The 23,136-nt window shown below is 44.4% G+C and overlaps 14 non-coding genes across 14 annotated transcripts; 4 read left to right on the top strand and 10 right to left on the bottom strand.

Annotated features, from left to right (window-relative positions):
* Positions 1-423: 423 nt before the first annotated feature.
* trnay-gua (transfer RNA tyrosine (anticodon GUA)) lies at positions 424-510 on the bottom strand. The gene is given in 2 exon segments: positions 424-459; positions 474-510. It is a non-coding gene; the product is annotated as a tRNA-Tyr (tRNA).
* Positions 511-1,174: 664 nt separating this feature from the next.
* Positions 1,175-1,245, top strand: trnae-uuc (transfer RNA glutamic acid (anticodon UUC)). The gene has a single exon. It is a non-coding gene; the product is annotated as a tRNA-Glu (tRNA).
* A 1,005-nt stretch (positions 1,246-2,250) lies between these two features.
* On the bottom strand, positions 2,251-2,337 carry trnay-gua (transfer RNA tyrosine (anticodon GUA)). The gene is given in 2 exon segments: positions 2,251-2,286; positions 2,301-2,337. It is a non-coding gene; the product is annotated as a tRNA-Tyr (tRNA).
* Positions 2,338-4,076: 1,739 nt separating this feature from the next.
* On the bottom strand, positions 4,077-4,163 carry trnay-gua (transfer RNA tyrosine (anticodon GUA)). The gene is given in 2 exon segments: positions 4,077-4,112; positions 4,127-4,163. It is a non-coding gene; the product is annotated as a tRNA-Tyr (tRNA).
* Positions 4,164-4,988: 825 nt separating this feature from the next.
* On the bottom strand, positions 4,989-5,075 carry trnay-gua (transfer RNA tyrosine (anticodon GUA)). The gene is given in 2 exon segments: positions 4,989-5,024; positions 5,039-5,075. It is a non-coding gene; the product is annotated as a tRNA-Tyr (tRNA).
* A 663-nt stretch (positions 5,076-5,738) lies between these two features.
* On the top strand, positions 5,739-5,809 carry trnae-uuc (transfer RNA glutamic acid (anticodon UUC)). Its single transcript has one exon. It is a non-coding gene; the product is annotated as a tRNA-Glu (tRNA).
* Positions 5,810-6,817: 1,008 nt separating this feature from the next.
* On the bottom strand, positions 6,818-6,905 carry trnay-gua (transfer RNA tyrosine (anticodon GUA)). The gene is given in 2 exon segments: positions 6,818-6,854; positions 6,869-6,905. It is a non-coding gene; the product is annotated as a tRNA-Tyr (tRNA).
* Positions 6,906-7,729: 824 nt separating this feature from the next.
* On the bottom strand, positions 7,730-7,817 carry trnay-gua (transfer RNA tyrosine (anticodon GUA)). Its single transcript is given in 2 exon segments — positions 7,730-7,766; positions 7,781-7,817. It is a non-coding gene; the product is annotated as a tRNA-Tyr (tRNA).
* Positions 7,818-8,480: 663 nt separating this feature from the next.
* On the top strand, positions 8,481-8,550 carry trnae-uuc (transfer RNA glutamic acid (anticodon UUC)). Its single transcript has one exon. It is a non-coding gene; the product is annotated as a tRNA-Glu (tRNA).
* Positions 8,551-9,556: 1,006 nt separating this feature from the next.
* Positions 9,557-9,643, bottom strand: trnay-gua (transfer RNA tyrosine (anticodon GUA)). Its single transcript is given in 2 exon segments — positions 9,557-9,592; positions 9,607-9,643. It is a non-coding gene; the product is annotated as a tRNA-Tyr (tRNA).
* A 664-nt stretch (positions 9,644-10,307) lies between these two features.
* Positions 10,308-10,378, top strand: trnae-uuc (transfer RNA glutamic acid (anticodon UUC)). Its single transcript has one exon. It is a non-coding gene; the product is annotated as a tRNA-Glu (tRNA).
* Positions 10,379-11,384: 1,006 nt separating this feature from the next.
* Positions 11,385-11,471, bottom strand: trnay-gua (transfer RNA tyrosine (anticodon GUA)). The gene is given in 2 exon segments: positions 11,385-11,420; positions 11,435-11,471. It is a non-coding gene; the product is annotated as a tRNA-Tyr (tRNA).
* An 828-nt stretch (positions 11,472-12,299) lies between these two features.
* trnay-gua (transfer RNA tyrosine (anticodon GUA)) lies at positions 12,300-12,386 on the bottom strand. Its single transcript is given in 2 exon segments — positions 12,300-12,335; positions 12,350-12,386. It is a non-coding gene; the product is annotated as a tRNA-Tyr (tRNA).
* Positions 12,387-15,047: 2,661 nt separating this feature from the next.
* trnay-gua (transfer RNA tyrosine (anticodon GUA)) lies at positions 15,048-15,134 on the bottom strand. Its single transcript is given in 2 exon segments — positions 15,048-15,083; positions 15,098-15,134. It is a non-coding gene; the product is annotated as a tRNA-Tyr (tRNA).
* Between the last annotated feature and the right edge of the window lie 8,002 nt (positions 15,135-23,136).

Here is a 23,136-nt window from a genome sequence, read left to right on the forward strand (position 1 = left end):
TGCGATTCGATCGGACGCCTTAGACCGCTTGGCAGTCTTGAAATTTGACAAAATAAAACTGACCTTGTACACACAGTTATATAGAACATCAGTCTTTTAATCTGTAGGTTGTGAGTTTGACCCTTAAATGGGGCTGGGCACAGCATGTTTTTAGGACAAATGAAAGACCTTCTTTTCTGAAGGCAGAAAACACAATCTTGCGCTTCAACATATTTTACATGGCATCCACGGATGCTCTCATGGGCAGGTCAACACCAGCCCTTCCCTGGTGGTCTAGTGGCTAGGATTCGGCACTTTCACCGCCCGGGTTCGATTCCCGGTCAAGGAATGTGTTTTTGTCGATCCAAAGCAGGCATCTCTTGCACAAGTTAAAGAATAAGCGAGATAGAGAGCATGGCAAGTAGTGCCTAAAAGAAAACACACTCCTTCGAGCCAGAATTGAACCAGCGACCTAAGGATTGCCAACGCATCATCTACAGTCCTCCGCTCTACCAGCTGAGCTATCGAAGGCACAGTTCTTCAGTTGCATGATCCTAATACACAGAGCTGATGGATCCAAGGGAAAGAAGGTTTGTAACGCCGTGAGAGTCAGGGAGAACAAAAAAGACAATCTAACCGAGACAACCAGGAGCCAAACCTAGAATCTTATGATCAATAGTCAGAAGCGTTAACAATTGCGTCACAGTTCCGCTGCCCATTTGGCCCAGTTGACTTCATTTTGCTGATTCAAGAGTGGCATTGAGCTCATTGATGTAGTGTGCTTGAAAAGTGCTAGTTACCTAGTTTTCCTTAAAAAAAACATACACACACACAAACCAAAGCTTGGAAACAACCATAAACACTTCCATTTTCAGAGCTCAGTGGCTCAAGCAAAGGTTCCAGTATGATTGTAGTGGAAAAACTTGTCAGAAGTGCGATTCGATCGGACGCTTTAGACCGCTTGGCAGTCTTGAAATTTGACAAAATAAAACTGACCTTGTACACACAGTTATATAGAACATCAGTCTTTTAATCTGTAGGTTGTGAGTTTGACCCTTAAATGGGGCTGGGCACAGCATGTTTTTAGGACAAATGAAAGACCTTCTTTTCTGAAGGCAGAAAACACAATCTTGCGCTTCAACATATTTTACATGGCATCCACGGATGCTCTCATGGGCAGGTCACCACAAGCCCTTCCCTGGTGGTCTAGTGGCTAGGATTCGGCGCTTTCACCGCCAGGCCCGGGTTCGATTCCCGGTCAGGGAATGTGTTTTAGTCGATCCAAAGCAGGCATCCCTTACACAAGGTAAAGAATAAGCGAGATAGAGGGCAAGGCAAGTAGTGCCTAAAAGAAAACACACTCCTTCGAGCAGGAATTGAACCAGTGACCTAAGGATGGCCAATGTATCATCTACAGTCCTCCGCTCTACCAGCTGAGCTATCGAAGGCACAGTACTCCATTTGCATGATCCTAATACACAGAGCTGATGGATCCAAGGGAAAGAAGGTTTGTAACGCCGTGAGAGTCAGGGAGAACAAAAAAGACAATCTAACCGAGACAACCAGGAGCCAAACCTAGAATCTTATGATCCATAGTCAGAAGCGTTAACAATTGCGTCACAGTTCCGCTACCCATTTGGCCCAGTTGACTTCATTTTGCTGATTCAAGAATGGCATTGAGCTCATTGATGTAGTGTGCTTGAAAAGTGCTAGTTACCTAGTTTTCCTTAAAAAAACATACACACACACAAACCAAAGCTTGGAAACAACCATAAACTCTTTCATTTTCAGAGCTCAGTGGCTCAAGCAAAGGTTCCAGTATGATTGTAGTGGAAAAACTTGTCAGAAGTGCGATTCGATCGGACGCCTTAGACCGCTTGGCAGTCTTGAAATTTGACAAAATAAAACTGACCTTGTACACACAGTTATATAGAACATCAGTCTTTTAATCTGTAGGTTGTGAGTTTGACCCTTAAATGGGGCTGGGCACAGCATGTTTTTAGGACAAATGAAAGACCTTCTTTTCTGAAGGCAGAAAACACAATCTTGCGCTTCAACATATTTTACATGGCATCCACGGATGCTCTCATGGGCAGGTCAACACCAGCCCTTCCCTGGTGGTCTAGTGGCTAGGATTCGGCACTTTCACCGCCCGGGTTCGATTCCCGGTCAAGGAATGTGTTTTGTCGATCCAAAGCAGGCATCTCTTGCACAAGTTAAAGAATAAGCGAGATAGAGAGCATGGCAAGTAGTGCCTAAAAGAAAACACACTCCTTCGAGCCAGAATTGAACCAGCGACCTAAGGATTGCCAACGCATCATCTACAGTCCTCCGCTCTACCAGCTGAGCTATCGAAGGCACAGTTCTTCAGTTGCATGATCCTAATACACAGAGCTGATGGATCCAAGGGAAAGAAGGTTTGTAACGCCGTGAGAGTCAGGGAGAACAAAAAAGACAATCTAACCGAGACAACCAGGAGCCAAACCTAGAATCTTATGATCAATAGTCAGAAGCGTTAACAATTGCGTCACAGTTCCGCTGCCCATTTGGCCCAGTTGACTTCATTTTGCTGATTCAAGAGTGGCATTGAGCTCATTGATGTAGTGTGCTTGAAAAGTGCTAGTTACCTAGTTTTCCTTAAAAAAAACATACACACACACAAACCAAAGCTTGGAAACAACCATAAACACTTCCATTTTCAGAGCTCAGTGGCTCAAGCAAAGGTTCCAGTATGATTGTAGTGGAAAAACTTGTCAGAAGTGCGATTCGATCGGACGCTTTAGACCGCTTGGCAGTCTTGAAATTTGACAAAATAAAACTGACCTTGTACACACAGTTATATAGAACATCAGTCTTTTAATCTGTAGGTTGTGAGTTTGACCCTTAAATGGGGCTGGGCACAGCATGTTTTTAGGACAAATGAAAGACCTTCTTTTCTGAAGGCAGAAAACACAATCTTGCGCTTCAACATATTTTACATGGCATCCACGGATGCTCTCATGGGCAGGTCACCACAAGCCCTTCCCTGGTGGTCTAGTGGCTAGGATTCGGCGCTTTCACCGCCGGCCGGGTTCGATTCCCGGTCAGGGAATGTGTTTTAGTCGATCCAAAGCAGGCATCCCTTACACAAGGTAAAGAATAAGCGAGATAGAGGGCAAGGCAAGTAGTGCCTAAAAGAAAACACACTCCTTCGAGCAGGAATTGAACCAGTGACCTAAGGATGGCCAATGTATCATCTACAGTCCTCCGCTCTACCAGCTGAGCTATCGAAGGCACAGTACTCCATTTGCATGATCCTAATACACAGAGCTGATGGATCCAAGGGAAAGAAGGTTTGTAACGCCGTGAGAGTCAGGGAGAACAAAAAAGACAATCTAACCGAGACAACCAGGAGCCAAACCTAGAATCTTATGATCCATAGTCAGAAGCGTTAACAATTGCGTCACAGTTCCGCTACCCATTTGGCCCAGTTGACTTCATTTTGCTGATTCAAGAATGGCATTGAGCTCATTGATGTAGTGTGCTTGAAAAGTGCTAGTTACCTAGTTTTCCTTAAAAAAACATACACACACACAAACCAAAGCTTGGAAACAACCATAAACTCTTTCATTTTCAGAGCTCAGTGGCTCAAGCAAATGTTCCAGTATGATTGTAGTGGAAAAACTTGTCAGAAGTGCGATTCGATCGGACGCTTTAGACCGCTTGGCAGTCTTGAAATTTGACAAAATAAAACTGACCTTGTACACACAGTTATATAGAACATCAGTCTTTTAATCTGTAGGTTGTGAGTTTGACCCTTAAATGGGGCTGGGCACAGCATGTTTTTAGGACAAATGAAAGACCTTCTTTTCTGAAGGCAGAAAACACAATCTTGCGCTTCAACATATTTTACATGGCATCCACGGATGCTCTCATGGGCAGGTCAACACCAGCCCTTCCCTGGTGGTCTAGTGGCTAGGATTCGGCACTTTCACCGCCCGGGTTCGATTCCCGGTCAAGGAATGTGTTTTTGTCGATCCAAAGCAGGCATCTCTTGCACAAGTTAAAGAATAAGCGAGATAGAGAGCATGGCAAGTAGTGCCTAAAAGAAAACACACTCCTTCGAGCCAGAATTGAACCAGCGACCTAAGGATTGCCAACGCATCATCTACAGTCCTCCGCTCTACCAGCTGAGCTATCGAAGGCACAGTTCTTCAGTTGCATGATCCTAATACACAGAGCTGATGGATCCAAGGGAAAGAAGGTTTGTAACGCCGTGAGAGTCAGGGAGAACAAAAAAGACAATCTAACCGAGACAACCAGGAGCCAAACCTAGAATCTTATGATCAATAGTCAGAAGCGTTAACAATTAGCGTCACAGTTCCGCTGCCCATTTGGCCCAGTTGACTTCATTTTGCTGATTCAAGAATGGCATTGAGCTCATTGATGTAGTGTGCTTGAAAAGTGCTAGTTACCTAGTTTTCCTTAAAAAAACATACACACACACAAACCAAAGCTTGGAAACAACCATAAACTCTTTCATTTTCAGAGCTCAGTGGCTCAAGCAAATGTTCCAGTATGATTGTAGTGGAAAAACTTGTCAGAAGTGCGATTCGATCGGACGCCTTAGACCGCTTGGCAGTCTTGAAATTTGACAAAATAAAACTGACCTTGTACACACAGTTATATAGAACATCAGTCTTTTAATCTGTAGGTTGTGAGTTTGACCCTTAAATGGGGCTGGGCACAGCATGTTTTTAGGACAAATGAAAGACCTTCTTTTCTGAAGGCAGAAAACACAATCTTGCGCTTCAACATATTTTACATGGCATCCACGGATGCTCTCATGGGCAGGTCAACACCAGCCCTTCCCTGGTGGTCTAGTGGCTAGGATTCGGCACTTTCACCGCCCGGGTTCGATTCCCGGTCAAGGAATGTGTTTTTGTCGATCCAAAGCAGGCATCTCTTGCACAAGTTAAAGAATAAGCGAGATAGAGAGCATGGCAAGTAGTGCCTAAAAGAAAACACACTCCTTCGAGCCAGAATTGAACCAGCGACCTAAGGATTGCCAACGCATCATCTACAGTCCTCCGCTCTACCAGCTGAGCTATCGAAGGCACAGTTCTTCAGTTGCATGATCCTAATACACAGAGCTGATGGATCCAAGGGAAAGAAGGTTTGTAACGCCGTGAGAGTCAGGGAGAACAAAAAAGACAATCTAACCGAGACAACCAGGAGCCAAACCTAGAATCTTATGATCAATAGTCAGAAGCGTTAACAATTGCGTCACAGTTCCGCTGCCCATTTGGCCCAGTTGACTTCATTTTGCTGATTCAAGAGTGGCATTGAGCTCATTGATGTAGTGTGCTTGAAAAGTGCTAGTTACCTAGTTTTCCTTAAAAAAACATACACACACACAAACCAAAGCTTGGAAACAACCATAAACACTTCCATTTTCAGAGCTCAGTGGCTCAAGCAAAGGTTCCAGTATGATTGTAGTGGAAAAACTTGTCAGAAGTGCGATTCGATCGGACGCCTTAGACCGCTTGGCAGTCTTGAAATTTGACAAAATAAAACTGACCTTGTACACACAGTTATATAGAACATCAGTCTTTTAATCTGTAGGTTGTGAGTTTGACCCTTAAATGGGGCTGGGCACAGCATGTTTTTAGGACAAATGAAAGACCTTCTTTTCTGAAGGCAGAAAACACAATCTTGCGCTTCAACATATTTTACATGGCATCCACGGATGCTCTCATGGGCAGGTCACCACAAGCCCTTCCCTGGTGGTCTAGTGGCTAGGATTCGGCGCTTTCACCGCCGTGCCCGGGTTCGATTCCCGGTCAGGGAATGTGTTTTAGTCGATCCAAAGCAGGCATCCCTTACACAAGGTAAAGAATAAGCGAGATAGAGGGCAAGGCAAGTAGTGCCTAAAAGAAAACACACTCCTTCGAGCAGGAATTGAACCAGTGACCTAAGGATGGCCAATGTATCATCTACAGTCCTCCGCTCTACCAGCTGAGCTATCGAAGGCACAGTACTCCATTTGCATGATCCTAATACACAGAGCTGATGGATCCAAGGGAAAGAAGGTTTGTAACGCCGTGAGAGTCAGGGAGAACAAAAAAAGACAATCTAACCGAGACAACCAGGAGCCAAACCTAGAATCTTATGATCCATAGTCAGAAGCGTTAACAATTGCGTCACAGTTCCGCTACCCATTTGGCCCAGTTGACTTCATTTTGCTGATTCAAGAATGGCATTGAGCTCATTGATGTAGTGTGCTTGAAAAGTGCTAGTTACCTAGTTTTCCTTAAAAAAAACATACACACACACAAACCAAAGCTTGGAAACAACCATAAACTCTTTCATTTTCAGAGCTCAGTGGCTCAAGCAAATGTTCCAGTATGATTGTAGTGGAAAAACTTGTCAGAAGTGCGATTCGATCGGACGCCTTAGACCGCTTGGCAGTCTTGAAATTTGACAAAATAAAACTGACCTTGTACACACAGTTATATAGAACATCAGTCTTTTAATCTGTAGGTTGTGAGTTTGACCCTTAAATGGGGCTGGGCACAGCATGTTTTTAGGACAAATGAAAGACCTTCTTTTCTGAAGGCAGAAAACACAATCTTGCGCTTCAACATATTTTACATGGCATCCACGGATGCTCTCATGGGCAGGTCAACACCAGCCCTTCCCTGGTGGTCTAGTGGCTAGGATTCGGCACTTTCACCGCCCGGGTTCGATTCCCGGTCAAGGAATGTGTTTTTGTCGATCCAAAGCAGGCATCTCTTGCACAAGTTAAAGAATAAGCGAGATAGAGAGCATGGCAAGTAGTGCCTAAAAGAAAACACACTCCTTCGAGCCAGGAATTGAACCAGCGACCTAAGGATTGCCAACGCATCATCTACAGTCCTCCGCTCTACCAGCTGAGCTATCGAAGGCACAGTTCTTCAGTTGCATGATCCTAATACACAGAGCTGATGGATCCAAGGGAAAGAAGGTTTGTAACGCCGTGAGAGTCAGGGAGAACAAAAAAGACAATCTAACCGAGACAACCAGGAGCCAAACCTAGAATCTTATGATCCATAGTCAGAAGCGTTAACAATTGCGTCACAGTTCCGCTGCCCATTTGGCCCAGTTGACTTCATTTTGCTGATTCAAGAATGGCATTGAGCTCATTGATGTAGTGTGCTTGAAAAGTGCTAGTTACCTAGTTTTCCTTAAAAAAACATACACACACACAAACCAAAGCTTGGAAACAACCATAAACTCTTTCATTTTCAGAGCTCAGTGGCTCAAGCAAATGTTCCAGTATGATTGTAGTGGAAAAACTTGTCAGAAGTGCGATTCGATCGGACGCCTTAGACCGCTTGGCAGTCTTGAAATTTGACAAAATAAAACTGACCTTGTACACACAGTTATATAGAACATCAGTCTTTTAATCTGTAGGTTGTGAGTTTGACCCTTAAATGGGGCTGGGCACAGCATGTTTTTAGGACAAATGAAAGACCTTCTTTTCTGAAGGCAGAAAACACAATCTTGCGCTTCAACATATTTTACATGGCATCCACGGATGCTCTCATGGGCAGGTCAACACCAGCCCTTCCCTGGTGGTCTAGTGGCTAGGATTCGGCACTTTCACCGCCCGGGTTCGATTCCCGGTCAAGGAATGTGTTTTAGTCGATCCAAAGCAGGCATCTCTTGCACAAGTTAAAGAATAAGCGAGATAGAGAGCATGGCAAGTAGTGCCTAAAAGAAAACACACTCCTTCGAGCCAGGAATTGAACCAGCGACCTAAGGATTGCCAACGCATCATCTACAGTCCTCCGCTCTACCAGCTGAGCTATCGAAGGCACAGTTCTTCAGTTGCATGATCCTAATACACAGAGCTGATGGATCCAAGGGAAAGAAGGTTTGTAACGCCGTGAGAGTCAGGGAGAACAAAAAAGACAATCTAACCGAGACAACCAGGAGCCAAACCTAGAATCTTATGATCAATAGTCAGAAGCGTTAACAATTGCGTCACAGTTCCGCTGCCCATTTGGCCCAGTTGACTTCATTTTGCTGATTCAAGAGTGGCATTGAGCTCATTGATGTAGTGTGCTTGAAAAGTGCTAGTTACCTAGTTTTCCTTAAAAAAACATACACACACACAAACCAAAGCTTGGAAACAACCATAAACACTTCCATTTTCAGAGCTCAGTGGCTCAAGCAAAGGTTCCAGTATGATTGTAGTGGAAAAACTTGTCAGAAGTGCGATTCGATCGGACGTCTTAGACCGCTTGGCAGTCTTGAAATTTGACAAAATAAAACTGACCTTGTACACACAGTTATATAGAACATCAGTCTTTTAATCTGTAGGTTGTGAGTTTGACCCTTAAATGGGGCTGGGCACAGCATGTTTTTAGGACAAATGAAAGACCTTCTTTTCTGAAGGCAGAAAACACAATCTTGCGCTTCAACATATTTTACATGGCATCCACGGATGCTCTCATGGGCAGGTCACCACAAGCCCTTCCCTGGTGGTCTAGTGGCTAGGATTCGGCGCTTTCACCGCCGTGCCGGGTTCGATTCCCGGTCAGGGAATGTGTTTTAGTCGATCCAAAGCAGGCATCCCTTACACAAGGTAAAGAATAAGCGAGATAGAGGGCAAGGCAAGTAGTGCCTAAAAGAAAACACACTCCTTCGAGCAGGAATTGAACCAGTGACCTAAGGATGGCCAATGTATCATCTACAGTCCTCCGCTCTACCAGCTGAGCTATCGAAGGCACAGTACTCCATTTGCATGATCCTAATACACAGAGCTGATGGATCCAAGGGAAAGAAGGTTTGTAACGCCGTGAGAGTCAGGGAGAACAAAAAAGACAATCTAACCGAGACAACCAGGAGCCAAACCTAGAATCTTATGATCCATAGTCAGAAGCGTTAACAATTGCGTCACAGTTCCGCTACCCATTTGGCCCAGTTGACTTCATTTTGCTGATTCAAGAATGGCATTGAGCTCATTGATGTAGTGTGCTTGAAAAGTGCTAGTTACCTAGTTTTCCTTAAAAAAACATACACACACACAAACCAAAGCTTGGAAACAACCATAAACTCTTTCATTTTCAGAGCTCAGTGGCTCAAGCAAATGTTCCAGTATGATTGTAGTGGAAAAACTTGTCAGAAGTGCGATTCGATCGGACGCTTTAGACCGCTTGGCAGTCTTGAAATTTGACAAAATAAAACTGACCTTGTACACACAGTTATATAGAACATCAGTCTTTTAATCTGTAGGTTGTGAGTTTGACCCTTAAATGGGGCTGGGCACAGCATGTTTTTAGGACAAATGAAAGACCTTCTTTTCTGAAGGCAGAAAACACAATCTTGCGCTTCAACATATTTTACATGGCATCCACGGATGCTCTCATGGGCAGGTCAACACCAGCCCTTCCCTGGTGGTCTAGTGGCTAGGATTCGGCACTTTCACCGCCCGGGTTCGATTCCCGGTCAAGGAATGTGTTTTTGTCGATCCAAAGCAGGCATCTCTTGCACAAGTTAAAGAATAAGCGAGATAGAGAGCATGGCAAGTAGTGCCTAAAAGAAAACACACTCCTTCGAGCCAGAATTGAACCAGCGACCTAAGGATTGCCAACGCATCATCTACAGTCCTCCGCTCTACCAGCTGAGCTATCGAAGGCACAGTTCTTCAGTTGCATGATCCTAATACACAGAGCTGATGGATCCAAGGGAAAGAAGGTTTGTAACGCCGTGAGAGTCAGGGAGAACAAAAAAGACAATCTAACCGAGACAACCAGGAGCCAAACCTAGAATCTTATGATCAATAGTCAGAAGCGTTAACAATTAGCGTCACAGTTCCGCTGCCCATTTGGCCCAGTTGACTTCATTTTGCTGATTCAAGAGTGGCATTGAGCTCATTGATGTAGTGTGCTTGAAAAGTGCTAGTTACCTAGTTTTCCTTAAAAAAACATACACACACACAAACCAAAGCTTGGAAACAACCATAAACACTTCCATTTTCAGAGCTCAGTGGCTCAAGCAAAGGTTCCAGTATGATTGTAGTGGAAAAACTTGTCAGAAGTGCGATTCGATCGGACGCTTTAGACCGCTTGGCAGTCTTGAAATTTGACAAAATAAAACTGACCTTGTACACACAGTTATATAGAACATCAGTCTTTTAATCTGTAGGTTGTGAGTTTGACCCTTAAATGGGGCTGGGCACAGCATGTTTTTAGGACAAATGAAAGACCTTCTTTTCTGAAGGCAGAAAACACAATCTTGCGCTTCAACATATTTTACATGGCATCCACGGATGCTCTCATGGGCAGGTCACCACAAGCCCTTCCCTGGTGGTCTAGTGGCTAGGATTCGGCGCTTTCACCGCCATGCCCGGGTTCGATTCCCGGTCAGGGAATGTGTTTTAGTCGATCCAAAGCAGGCATCCCTTACACAAGGTAAAGAATAAGCGAGATAGAGGGCAAGGCAAGTAGTGCCTAAAAGAAAACACACTCCTTCGAGCAGGAATTGAACCAGTGACCTAAGGATGGCCAATGTATCATCTACAGTCCTCCGCTCTACCAGCTGAGCTATCGAAGGCACAGTACTCCATTTGCATGATCCTAATACACAGAGCTGATGGATCCAAGGGAAAGAAGGTTTGTAACGCCGTGAGAGTCAGGGAGAACAAAAAAGACAATCTAACCGAGACAACCAGGAGCCAAACCTAGAATCTTATGATCCATAGTCAGAAGCGTTAACAATTGCGTCACAGTTCCGCTACCCATTTGGCCCAGTTGACTTCATTTTGCTGATTCAAGAATGGCATTGAGCTCATTGATGTAGTGTGCTTGAAAAGTGCTAGTTACCTAGTTTTCCTTAAAAAAACATACACACACACAAACCAAAGCTTGGAAACAACCATAAACTCTTTCATTTTCAGAGCTCAGTGGCTCAAGCAAAGGTTCCAGTATGATTGTAGTGGAAAAACTTGTCAGAAGTGCGATTCGATCGGACGCCTTAGACCGCTTGGCAGTCTTGAAATTTGACAAAATAAAACTGACCTTGTACACACAGTTATATAGAACATCAGTCTTTTAATCTGTAGGTTGTGAGTTTGACCCTTAAATGGGGCTGGGCACAGCATGTTTTTAGGACAAATGAAAGACCTTCTTTTCTGAAGGCAGAAAACACAATCTTGCGCTTCAACATATTTTACATGGCATCCACGGATGCTCTCATGGGCAGGTCAACACCAGCCCTTCCCTGGTGGTCTAGTGGCTAGGATTCGGCACTTTCACCGCCCGGGTTCGATTCCCGGTCAAGGAATGTGTTTTTGTCGATCCAAAGCAGGCATCTCTTGCACAAGTTAAAGAATAAGCGAGATAGAGAGCATGGCAAGTAGTGCCTAAAAGAAAACACACTCCTTCGAGCCAGAATTGAACCAGCGACCTAAGGATTGCCAACGCATCATCTACAGTCCTCCGCTCTACCAGCTGAGCTATCGAAGGCACAGTTCTTCAGTTGCATGATCCTAATACACAGAGCTGATGGATCCAAGGGAAAGAAGGTTTGTAACGCCGTGAGAGTCAGGGAGAACAAAAAAAGACAATCTAACCGAGACAACCAGGAGCCAAACCTAGAATCTTATGATCAATAGTCAGAAGCGTTAACAATTGCGTCACAGTTCCGCTGCCCATTTGGCCCAGTTGACTTCATTTTGCTGATTCAAGAATGGCATTGAGCTCATTGATGTAGTGTGCTTGAAAAGTGCTAGTTACCTAGTTTTCCTTAAAAAAAAACATACACACACACAAACCAAAGCTTGGAAACAACCATAAACTCTTTCATTTTCAGAGCTCAGTGGCTCAAGCAAATGTTCCAGTATGATTGTAGTGGAAAAACTTGTCAGAAGTGCGATTCGATCGGATGCCTTAGACCGCTTGGCAGTCTTGAAATTTGACAAAATAAAACTGACCTTGTACACACAGTTATATAGAACATCAGTCTTTTAATCTGTAGGTTGTGAGTTTGACCCTTAAATGGGGCTGGGCACAGCATGTTTTTAGGACAAATGAAAGACCTTCTTTTCTGAAGGCAGAAAACACAATCTTAGCGCTTCAACATATTTTACATGGCATCCACGGATGCTCTCATGGGCAGGTCAACACCAGCCCTTCCCTGGTGGTCTAGTGGCTAGGATTCGGCACTTTCACCGCCCGGGTTCGATTCCCGGTCAAGGAATGTGTTTTTGTCGATCCAAAGCAGGCATCTCTTGCACAAGTTAAAGAATAAGCGAGATAGAGAGCATGGCAAGTAGTGCCTAAAAGAAAACACACTCCTTCGAGCCAGAATTGAACCAGCGACCTAAGGATTGCCAACGCATCATCTACAGTCCTCCGCTCTACCAGCTGAGCTATCGAAGGCACAGTTCTTCAGTTGCATGATCCTAATACACAGAGCTGATGGATCCAAGGGAAAGAAGGTTTGTAACGCCGTGAGAGTCAGGGAGAACAAAAAAGACAATCTAACCGAGACAACCAGGAGCCAAACCTAGAATCTTATGATCAATAGTCAGAAGCGTTAACAATTGCGTCACAGTTCCGCTGCCCATTTGGCCCAGTTGACTTCATTTTGCTGATTCAAGAGTGGCATTGAGCTCATTGATGTAGTGTGCTTGAAAAGTGCTAGTTACCTAGTTTTCCTTAAAAAAAACATACACACACACAAACCAAAGCTTGGAAACAACCATAAACACTTCCATTTTCAGAGCTCAGTGGCTCAAGCAAAGGTTCCAGTATGATTGTAGTGGAAAAACTTGTCAGAAGTGCGATTCGATCGGACGCTTTAGACCGCTTGGCAGTCTTGAAATTTGACAAAATAAAACTGACCTTGTACACACAGTTATATAGAACATCAGTCTTTTAATCTGTAGGTTGTGAGTTTGACCCTTAAATGGGGCTGGGCACAGCATGTTTTTAGGACAAATGAAAGACCTTCTTTTCTGAAGGCAGAAAACACAATCTTAGCGCTTCAACATATTTTACATGGCATCCACGGATGCTCTCATGGGCAGGTCACCACAAGCCCTTCCCTGGTGGTCTAGTGGCTAGGATTCGACGCTTTCACCGCCGTGGCCGGGTTCGATTCCCGGTCAGGGAATGTGTTTTAGTCGATCCAAAGCAGGCATCCCTTACACAAGGTAAAGAATAAGCGAGATAGAGGGCAAGGCAAGTAGTGCCTAAAAGAAAACACACTCCTTCGAGCAGGAATTGAACCAGTGACCTAAGGATGGCCAATGTATCATCTACAGTCCTCCGCTCTACCAGCTGAGCTATCGAAGGCACAGTACTCCATTTGCATGATCCTAATACACAGAGCTGATGGATCCAAGGGAAAGAAGGTTTGTAACGCCGTGAGAGTCAGGGAGAACAAAAAAGACAATCTAACCGAGACAACCAGGAGCCAAACCTAGAATCTTATGATCCATAGTCAGAAGCGTTAACAATTGCGTCACAGTTCCGCTACCCATTTGGCCCAGTTGACTTCATTTTGCTGATTCAAGAATGGCATTGAGCTCATTGATGTAGTGTGCTTGAAAAGTGCTAGTTACCTAGTTTTCCTTAAAAAAACATACACACACACAAACCAAAGCTTGGAAACAACCATAAACTCTTTCATTTTCAGAGCTCAGTGGCTCAAGCAAATGTTCCAGTATGATTGTAGTGGAAAAACTTGTCAGAAGTGCGATTCGATCGGACGCTTTAGACCGCTTGGCAGTCTTGAAATTTGACAAAATAAAACTGACCTTGTACACACAGTTATATAGAACATCAGTCTTTTAATCTGTAGGTTGTGAGTTTGACCCTTAAATGGGGCTGGGCACAGCATGTTTTTAGGACAAATGAAAGACCTTCTTTTCTGAAGGCAGAAAACACAATCTTGCGCTTCAACATATTTTACATGGCATCCACGGATGCTCTCATGGGCAGGTCAACACCAGCCCTTCCCTGGTGGTCTAGTGGCTAGGATTCGGCACTTTCACCGCCCGGGTTCGATTCCCGGTCAAGGAATGTGTTTTAGTCGATCCAAAGCAGGCATCTCTTGCACAAGTTAAAGAATAAGCGAGATAGAGAGCATGGCAAGTAGTGCCTAAAAGAAAACACACTCCTTCGAGCCAGGAATTGAACCAGTGACCTAAGGATTGCCAACGTATCATCTACAGTCCTCCGCTCTACCAGCTGAGCTATCGAAGGCACAGTTCTTCATTTGCATGATCCTAATACACAGAGCTGATGGATCCAAGGGAAAGAAGGTTTGTAACGCCGTGAGAGTCAGGGAGAACAAAAAAGACAATCTAACCGAGACAACCAGGAGCCAAACCTAGAATCTTATGATCCATAGTCAGAAGCGTTAACAATTAGCGTCACAGTTCCGCTACCCATTTGGCCCAGTTGACTTCATTTTGCTGATTCAAGAATGGCATTGAGCTCATTGATGTAGTGTGCTTGAAAAGTGCTAGTTACCTAGTTTTCCTTAAAAAAACATACACACACACAAACCAAAGCTTGGAAACAACCATAAACACTTCCATTTTCAGAGCTAAGTGGTTCAAGCAAAGGTTCCAGTATGATTGTAGTGGAAAAACTTGTCAGAAGTGCGATTCGATCGGATGCCTTAGACCGCTTGGCAGTCTTGAAATTTGACAAAATAAAACTGACCTTGTACACATAGTTATATAGAACATCAGTCTTTTAATCTGTAGGTTGTGAGTTTGACCCTTAAATGGGGCTGGGCACAGCATGTTTTTAGGACAAATGAAAGACCTTCTTTTCTGAAGGCAGAAAACACAATCTTGCGCTTCAACATATTTTACATGGCATCCACGGATGCTCTCATGAGCAGGTCAACACAAGCCCTTCCCTGGTGGTCTAGTGGCTAGGATTTGGTGCTTTCACTGCCGCGGCTCGGGTTCGATTCCCGGTCAGGGAATGTGTTTTTGTCGATCCAAAGCAGGCATCTCTTGCACAAGTTAAAAAATAAGCGAGATAGCGGGCAAGGCAAGTAGTGCCTAAAAGAAAACACACTCCTTCGAGCCAGAATTGAACCAGCGACCTAAGGATGGCCAATGTATCATCTACAGTCCTCTGCTCTACCAGCTGAGCTATCGAAGGCACAGTACTCCATTTGCATGATCCTAATACACAGAGCTGATGGATCCAAGGGAAAGAAGGTTTGTAACGCCATGAGAGTCAGGGAGAACAAAAAAAGACAATCTAACCGAGACAACCAGGAGCCAAACCTAGAATCTTATGATCCATAGTCAGAAGCGTTAACAATTGCATCACAGTTCCGCTGCCCATTTGGCCCAGTTGACTTCATTTTGCTGATTCAAGAATGGCATTGATGTAGTGTGCTTGAAAAGTGCTAGTTACCTAGTTTTCCTTAAAAAAAAAACATACAAACACAAACTTGGAAACAACCATAAACACTTCCATTTTCAGAGCTCAGTGGCTCAAGCAAATGTTCCAGTATGATTGTAGTAGAAAAACTTGTCAGAAGTGCGATTCGATCGGACGCCTTAGACCACTTGGCAGTCTTGAAATTTGACAAAATAAAACTGACCTTGTACACACAGTTAGATAGAACATCAGTCTTGAGTTTGACCCTTAAATGGGGCTGGGCACAGCATGTTTTTAGGACAAATGAAAGACCTTCTTTTCTGAAGGCAGAAAGCACAATCTTGCGCTTCAACATTTTACATGGCATCCACGGATGCTCTCATGGGCAGGTTCTGCTGCCCATTTGGCCCAGTTGACTACATTTTGCTGATTCAAGAGTGGCATTGAGCTCATTGATGTAGTGTGCTTGAAAAGTGCTAGTTACCTAGTTTTCCTTAAAAAAAACATACACACACACAAACCCAAGCTTGGAAACAACCATAAACACTTCCATTTTCAGAGCTCAGAGGCTCAAGCAAAGGTTCCAGTATGATTGTAGTGGAAAAACTTGTCAGAAGTGCGATTCGAACGGACGCCTTAGACCACTTGGCATTCCTGAAATTTTACAAAATAAAACTGACCTTATATGCACAGTTAGATAGAACATCAGTCTTTTAATCTGTAGGTTGTGAGTTTGACCCTTAAATGGGGCTGGGCACAGCATGTTTTTAGGACAAATGAAAGACCTTCTTTTCTGAAGGCAGAAAACACAATCTTGAAAGATTGAAAACATACACACACACAAACCAAAGCTTGGAAACAACCATAAACACTTCCATTTTCAGAGCTCAGTGGCTCAAGCAAAGGTTCAAGTATGACTGTATTGGAAATACTTGTCAGAAGTGCAATTCGAACGCCTTGGCAGTTCTGAACTTTGACAAAATAAAACTGAACTTGTACACACAGTTAGATAGAACATCTCTTACACAAGGTAAAAAATAAGCGAGATAGAGGGCAAGGTAAGAAGTGCCTAAAAGAAAAAACAAATTTCAAAGTCTTTAAATTTGACAAAATAAAACTGACCTTGTACGCACAGTTAGATAGACTTTTAATCTGTAGGTTGTGAGTTTGACCCTTAAATGGGGCTGGGCACAGCATGTTTTTAGGACAAATGAAAGACCTTCTTTTCTGAAGGCAGAAAACACAATGTTGCGGCCGAATGGATTTAATGTACTCAAGTGTCATTTATGTTATTCGTCTAATGCACAAGACCAACAAAAAATAAACTATTTACAAGTGCAGGGTTGGTTGCTAATTAATACAAATTATTCCTTGTGCTCCATGCGGTGGAAAATGCTATGGACTTTAATGCTTTATTAAAGAAATGTACAAACAAAACTTTGAAACTAACCGAAGGTAAATAAAAAAGATACCAGAGCAGGACAGAATCTTAGGGGACTGGGACTGAAAAATTTGCACAGATCACTACCTGCAGGATTGCGGGTGGGAGTGGGACAAAATGTGAAAGTTGCAGGGGGGAGCGGGAGCAGGACAAAATTTTACATATTTTTTGTGGGAGTGGGACAGAATCTCACGGGAGTGGGTCTGAAAATCCATCCCGCGCAGACCTCAGCTTTACAATTCAGGTCCAGTATTACACAAACATCCACAGCATGATTTTGGGGAGATAAGAGGGAGCCTGTGGTACATTAACAGCAGCTACATGGTCATTGCAAACTGACACAGAACCAGGCTTCTTTATGGGCATTAAAAACCTATGTATTGCACAAAAATATCTCTTATTACCGTTCTCGCTCGCGTGATGTCTCGGAATCTCTGGTTTGCAGCAGCTGCTTCTTGAGTGTGTCGTTGCTTTCGGCCAATGACAAAAATAGAAAAAACAACACATTACCTGTGCTGTTTTGTGATTGGTTGGGCAGTCTCCAGCCCACCCTTAATGTTTGCAACACACAGCCCACCTCCATATTGCTTTTAACCAATGAAAACTTTTTTTGTAATATTTAAAACCATGTTTCCAAAATGTTTGATTGGGTGAGCAAGACTCACGTTTGGGTGGGCTCAGCCCACCCCTGCCTACATTCGGCCCAGTTACCAACACCTCCACATTGTTTGATAGATTATTCACAGTGCAGAGTCCAATGACTTAACAATATGTTGCTGTATCCTGCATAAATAATATTGAAAAATGTGTAACATCAACTAAAACTAGTATATACACTTTTTTCCCCTGATCATCATGGTTCAAAACAATAATAGTTAAACAATAAAACAAGGCTTGTTTTAGCGACAAACATGCACATCCAACATATCCAACTAAACATTTATCCATTCTCAGTCCATTCTTTAACCACCGTCTTTCACCTTCTTCCCTACTTGTTCTTCTCTGAGCAATATGAATCTTTGTATTGAAGCTCATGTTTTGACTTAGGATGAACTGTTGTTACTGTATTCCTCATTTGTAAGTCGCTTTGGATTAAAACGTCTGCTGAATGAATGAATGCAAATAAGGGCTGCTACAACTAATCGATAAAATCAATAATTATCAATAATTAAAATCATTGACAATACATTTCATTATCGATAAGTTGGATATGCAGCCAGCACAGAGAAGCTCAGTCAATGATGTCACATTACAGCCCAGTGAAACTCGGAAAAAACACAACTCAAGATGCCCAGCTTACGAGAGCACTTTATGAACACTTCAAAGATCATAGTAGCCAACAGTTTTATTTGGAGCGGTTGCTGCATCAGGTGCATTGACAGAGTGCTTGTGCTGTTAGATGTGCTTAAAGGGCCCTTCACAAGATGTAATTTAAGTCTTTGGTGTCCCCAAAATGTGTCTGTGAAGTTTCAGTTCAAAATACACTACAGATCATTTATTATACCATGTTGAAAATGCCAATTTTTGGGTGGGAATAAAAACTAGCTGTTTTTGTGTGTCTTTAAATGGAAACGAGCTGGTGATCCCCGCCCCGCATTCAGAATAGGGCGGAGTTTTGACATCTCTGCTTTGGATAACTAGACATCATAAGCAATATGACTGACAGTGGAAATAGTGGTGTTCAGCTCTATATGTTTGAACCGGAGTCAGACACTGATGAGGGAGAGACTACGTCAGAAGTAACAACTTTGAGAATGAACCAGGAATGGTTATTTGATAAATGTATGTCTTAGTTGTAGGTTTTTTTCAGCAGTTTTGCAATGATGGATGTGCAACACACACACACACACACACACAAATACTGTTACAACATTCGCTATGCGCTATACGGAAACAACACAACTTCGACCGTCAACAGTCGTGGGCAGGGCCTGTACAAAGTGACATCACTTTGTTCAGAATCTGCGAATGGCTTGTTCTGAGACTGTGCTTATGATTAATGGGGATTAAATAAAAAGGACTGGGTGGATTTGTATTATTATAGGGTGGTTGTGTACATTCACTGCCAACACTGATTTATGTTCAAACACCATGTAAAAGTGAATTTTGCATAATAGGTCCCCTTTAAGAGTTGTTTCTCTCCAGCGCATCACTTACATTTTACTGCTATTTTCTATGTTTTATAATGTATACATGTTATGAACAGGCGTGTATTTCTGGGTACACAAAACTGTTTTGTTTTTACCACATTCGAGTCTCCGTTAAAGGAGCAATATGTAATATGGCCTATTTACTCTACTAAAGCATACAATTATCATAATATGTTATCAGATATTTAGGAAATATGCTTAGTTGAAATACTGGGTTCTCCAAAAACAATGCAACAGCCAGTATATTCTGCATTGAAATGTCTGTTCGGGGCGGAATTTCTGTTTGTGTTTTGGCCTGGTGTGGTCCTGCCCACTGCCCATTTCCCAATAGTATTTCAACACTCTGGTTGCCAGATTTGAAACAAGTTAGTGTGCAAACACAGCAGGCTGCAGCCATGGAAGCCAGCAATATATGAGTATTGTGTCATAAGTAATCTGTCATAACATTGACAGAGTCAAGTCAAGTCAAGTCAAGTCAAGTGGTTTTTATTGTCGTTTCAACCATATACAGTTAGTACAGTATACAGCAAAACGAGACAACGTTCCTCCAGGACCATGGTGCTACATAAAAACAACAAAGGACCAACATAGGACCACATGAGACTACACAACGAAATAAAATACGTATATAAACTACCTATATATACCTATATAAAGTGCACGTGCAAACATGTGCAAAAAGTACAGGACAGTACAACAAATTACTGACAATGAACAGGACAATAGACAGTGCAGCGCCGACCAGTACTCAGTAGTGCAAAAAGATGAGTTTCTAAAAATGTAAACATAACATACTATGAGATAGTGTTCTATGCACATAGCAGTTATTGAGGTAGCAGACAGTTATAAAGCGACAGTAATTAAAGTGCAACTCAGGACACGTGTGTGTCAAACCAGTCTCTGAGTATTGAGGAGTCTGATGGCTTGGGGGAAGAAGCTGTTACACAGTCTGGCCGTGAGGGCCCGAATGCTTCGGTACCTCTTGCCAGACGGGAGGAGGGTAAAGAGTTTGTGTGAGGGGTGTGTGGGGTCGTCCACAATGCTGGTTGCTTTATGGATACAGTGTTTTTTGTAAATGTCTTTGATGGAGGGAAGAGAGACCCCAATGATCTTCTCAGCTGTCCTCACTATCCTCTGCAGGGCTTTGCGGTCCGGAACGGTGCAAGTCCCTAACCAGGCAGTGATGCAGCTGCTCAGGATGCTCTCAATAGTCCCTCTATAGAATGTAGTGAGGATGGGGGTTGGGAGATGTGCTTTCCTCAGCCTTTGAAGAAAGTAGAGACGCTGCTGGGCTTTCTTGGTGATAGAGCTGGTGTTGAGGGACCAGGTGAGGTTCTCCGCCAAGTGAACACCAAGAAATTTGGTGCTTTTGACGATCTCCACAGAGGAGCCGTCGATGTTCAGCGGAGTGTGTTCACCTTGTGCTCTCCTAAAGTCAACAACCATCTCTTTTGTTTTGTCGACATTCAGGGACAGGTTGTTGGCTGTACACCAGTTTGTCAGCCGCTGCACCTCCTCTCTGTATGCTGACTCGTTGTTCTTGCTGATGAGACCCACCACGGTCGTGTCATCGGCGAACTTGATGATGTGATTCGAGCTGTGCATTGCTGCACAGTCGTGAGTCAGCAGAGTGAACAGCAGTGGACTGAGCACACAGCCCTGGGGGGCCCCAGTGCTCAGTGTGGTAGTGGTGGAGATGCTGTTCCTGATCCGGACTGACTGAGGTCTCCCAGTCAGGAAGTCCAGGATCCAGTTGCAGAGGGAGGTGTCCAGGCCCAGCAGGTTCAGCTTTCCAATCAGGTGCTGGGGAATGATTGTGTTGAATGCTGAGCTGAAATCTATGAACAGCATTCAAACGTATGAGTCCTTATTGTCTAGGTGGGTGAGGGCCAGATGGAGGGTTGTGGCGATGGCATCGTCCGTTGAACGGTTTTAACGATACGCAAACTGCAGTGGGTCTAGTGAGGGGGGCAGCTGGGTCTTAATCTTCCTCATGACGAGCCTCTCGAAGCACTTCATGATGATGGGTGTAAGTGCGACGGGACTGTAGTCGTTGAGGCAGGACACTGAAGACTTCTTTGGCATGGGGATGATGGTGGTGGCCTTGAAGCACGTTGGAACAACGGCGCTGCTCAGAGAGATGTTGAAGATGTCGGTAAGAACATCTGCTAGCTGGTCTGCACATCCTCTGAGCACTCTGCCAGGAATGTTGTCTGGTCCAGCAGCCTTCCGTGGGTTGACTCTACGTAGAGTTTTCCTCACATCTGCCGTGGTAAGACAGAGCACCTGGTCGTTGGGAGGAGGGGTGGACTTCCTCGCCATCACGCCGTTCTACACTTCAAACCGAGCGTAGAAGTCGTTCAGCGCATCTGGAAGGGAGGCATCTTTGTCACAGGCAACTGATGTTGTCCTGTAGTTGGTGATGGCCTGGATGCCCTGCCACATGCGCCGCGTGTCACCGCTGTCCTGGAAGTGACTGTGGATTCTCTGGGCGCAGCGCGCTTTGCTCTCTGATTGCCCGTGACAGTTTGGCCCTAGCTGTTCTTAGGGCTGCCTTATCGCCTGCTCTGAAGGCGGAGTCTCGGACCTCAGCAGCGTGCGCACCTCCGCAGTCATCCATGGCTTCTGGTTGGAGCGTGTGGTGATGGTCTTGGAGAAAGTGACATCATCAATGCACTTGCTGATGTAGCTGGTCACTGATGCTGTGTATTCCTCCAAGTTGGTAGATTCGCCATATGTTGCAGCCTCCCTGAACATGTGCCAGTCAGTACACTCAAAACAGTCCTGAAGAGCAGAGATGGCACCTGCTGGCCAGGTTTTCACCTGCTTCTGAAGCGGTTTTGTGCGCCTGACGAGCGGTCTGTATGCTGGAATTAACATAACAGAGATGTGGTCTGAGTAGCCGAGGTGGGGGCGGGCTCTGCCCGGCACGCACCTGGGATGTTTGTGTAAACAAGATCAAGCCGCTTGCCCCTCTCGTTGCAAAGTCCACATACTGATGGAATTTAGGGAGCACTGTCTTGAGATTTGCATGGTTGAAATCTCCGGCGACAATAAACAGTCCGTCGGGGTGAGCGCTCTGCAGTTCGCTCATAGCCCCATACATTTCACAGAGCGCTTCCTTAGCGTTAGCGCTGGGGGAATGTAAACCCGGTTATGCAAACAGTGGTGAATTCCCGTGGTAGATAAAAAGGTCTGCATCTAACAGTCACAAGCTCCAACAGCGATGAACAGTAACTAGAGACTAGCATAGAGTTCTTGCACCATTCCGTGTTGATGTAAACACACAAGCCACCACCGTGAGTCTTACCGCGAGAGAGCTGTATTTCTGTCGGCACGAAATGAGGCGCAGCCCGCCTAGCTGAATGGCGGCATCCGGAACTCTGTCGCTGAGCCACGCCTCCGTGAAAACAAAGACGCAGCAGTCTCTAAACTCACGCCGCGTAGCCTGCTGGAGTCGGATATAGTCCAGTTTATTGTCCAGGGAGCAAACATTTGAGAGCAGGATAGACGGGAGAGCCGGCCGGCTAGGGTTTGTTTTTAGCCTAGCATGGACCCCGCCCTCTTTCCGCGCTCGCTTTCGCGACACCGCTTACGACGCCCTCTCCCCGCCACCGGCATCAGGCGACGCCGAGGGCTGGAGGCCTGGTCTCCGCAGCAAGCCGAGTACGCGTAGCGCCTCCTGCAGGTCATCATGCAGCTTGGTTTTTGCATGAGTCTTATATTTCAGTAGTGTCTGGCGATGGTAGACACGAACACCGGTTGCTCCGATGTCCATGTGTTGCAAAAGTCGGGCTTTTTTAACAAAAATAGCACCATTGTGGATCCGGAGTGGCCGCTGCGTGCTACCGTGCCGCCATCTTGGATAAAACCACCTCATGTGGATTTTTTTTATAAAAAATCCACATGAGGTGGTTTATAATTTGCAATCAATAAAAACATTGCAAACGTATACATTAGCTGATCAACTTAATGTGTAAGGCTCATCACTTACCATTGTCTGTTTACTCATTCCTGTTGTGTGTCCTCAACCTGGCAACCCGTGTGAGCTTCCAATTTGGGGAGGAGGGAGTGGGGTAGACAACTCTTTCCAATATTTAGAATTTGGACTGCAGTACCCATTTTAAACATTACATTTGACATTTTATGCATTTGGCAGACACTTTTATCCAAAGCGACTTAT

This window comes from Xyrauchen texanus, chromosome 29 (genome assembly GCF_025860055.1).
Source record: "Xyrauchen texanus isolate HMW12.3.18 chromosome 29, RBS_HiC_50CHRs, whole genome shotgun sequence".
In the NCBI taxonomy this organism is placed as follows: Eukaryota; Metazoa; Chordata; class Actinopteri; order Cypriniformes; family Catostomidae; genus Xyrauchen; species Xyrauchen texanus.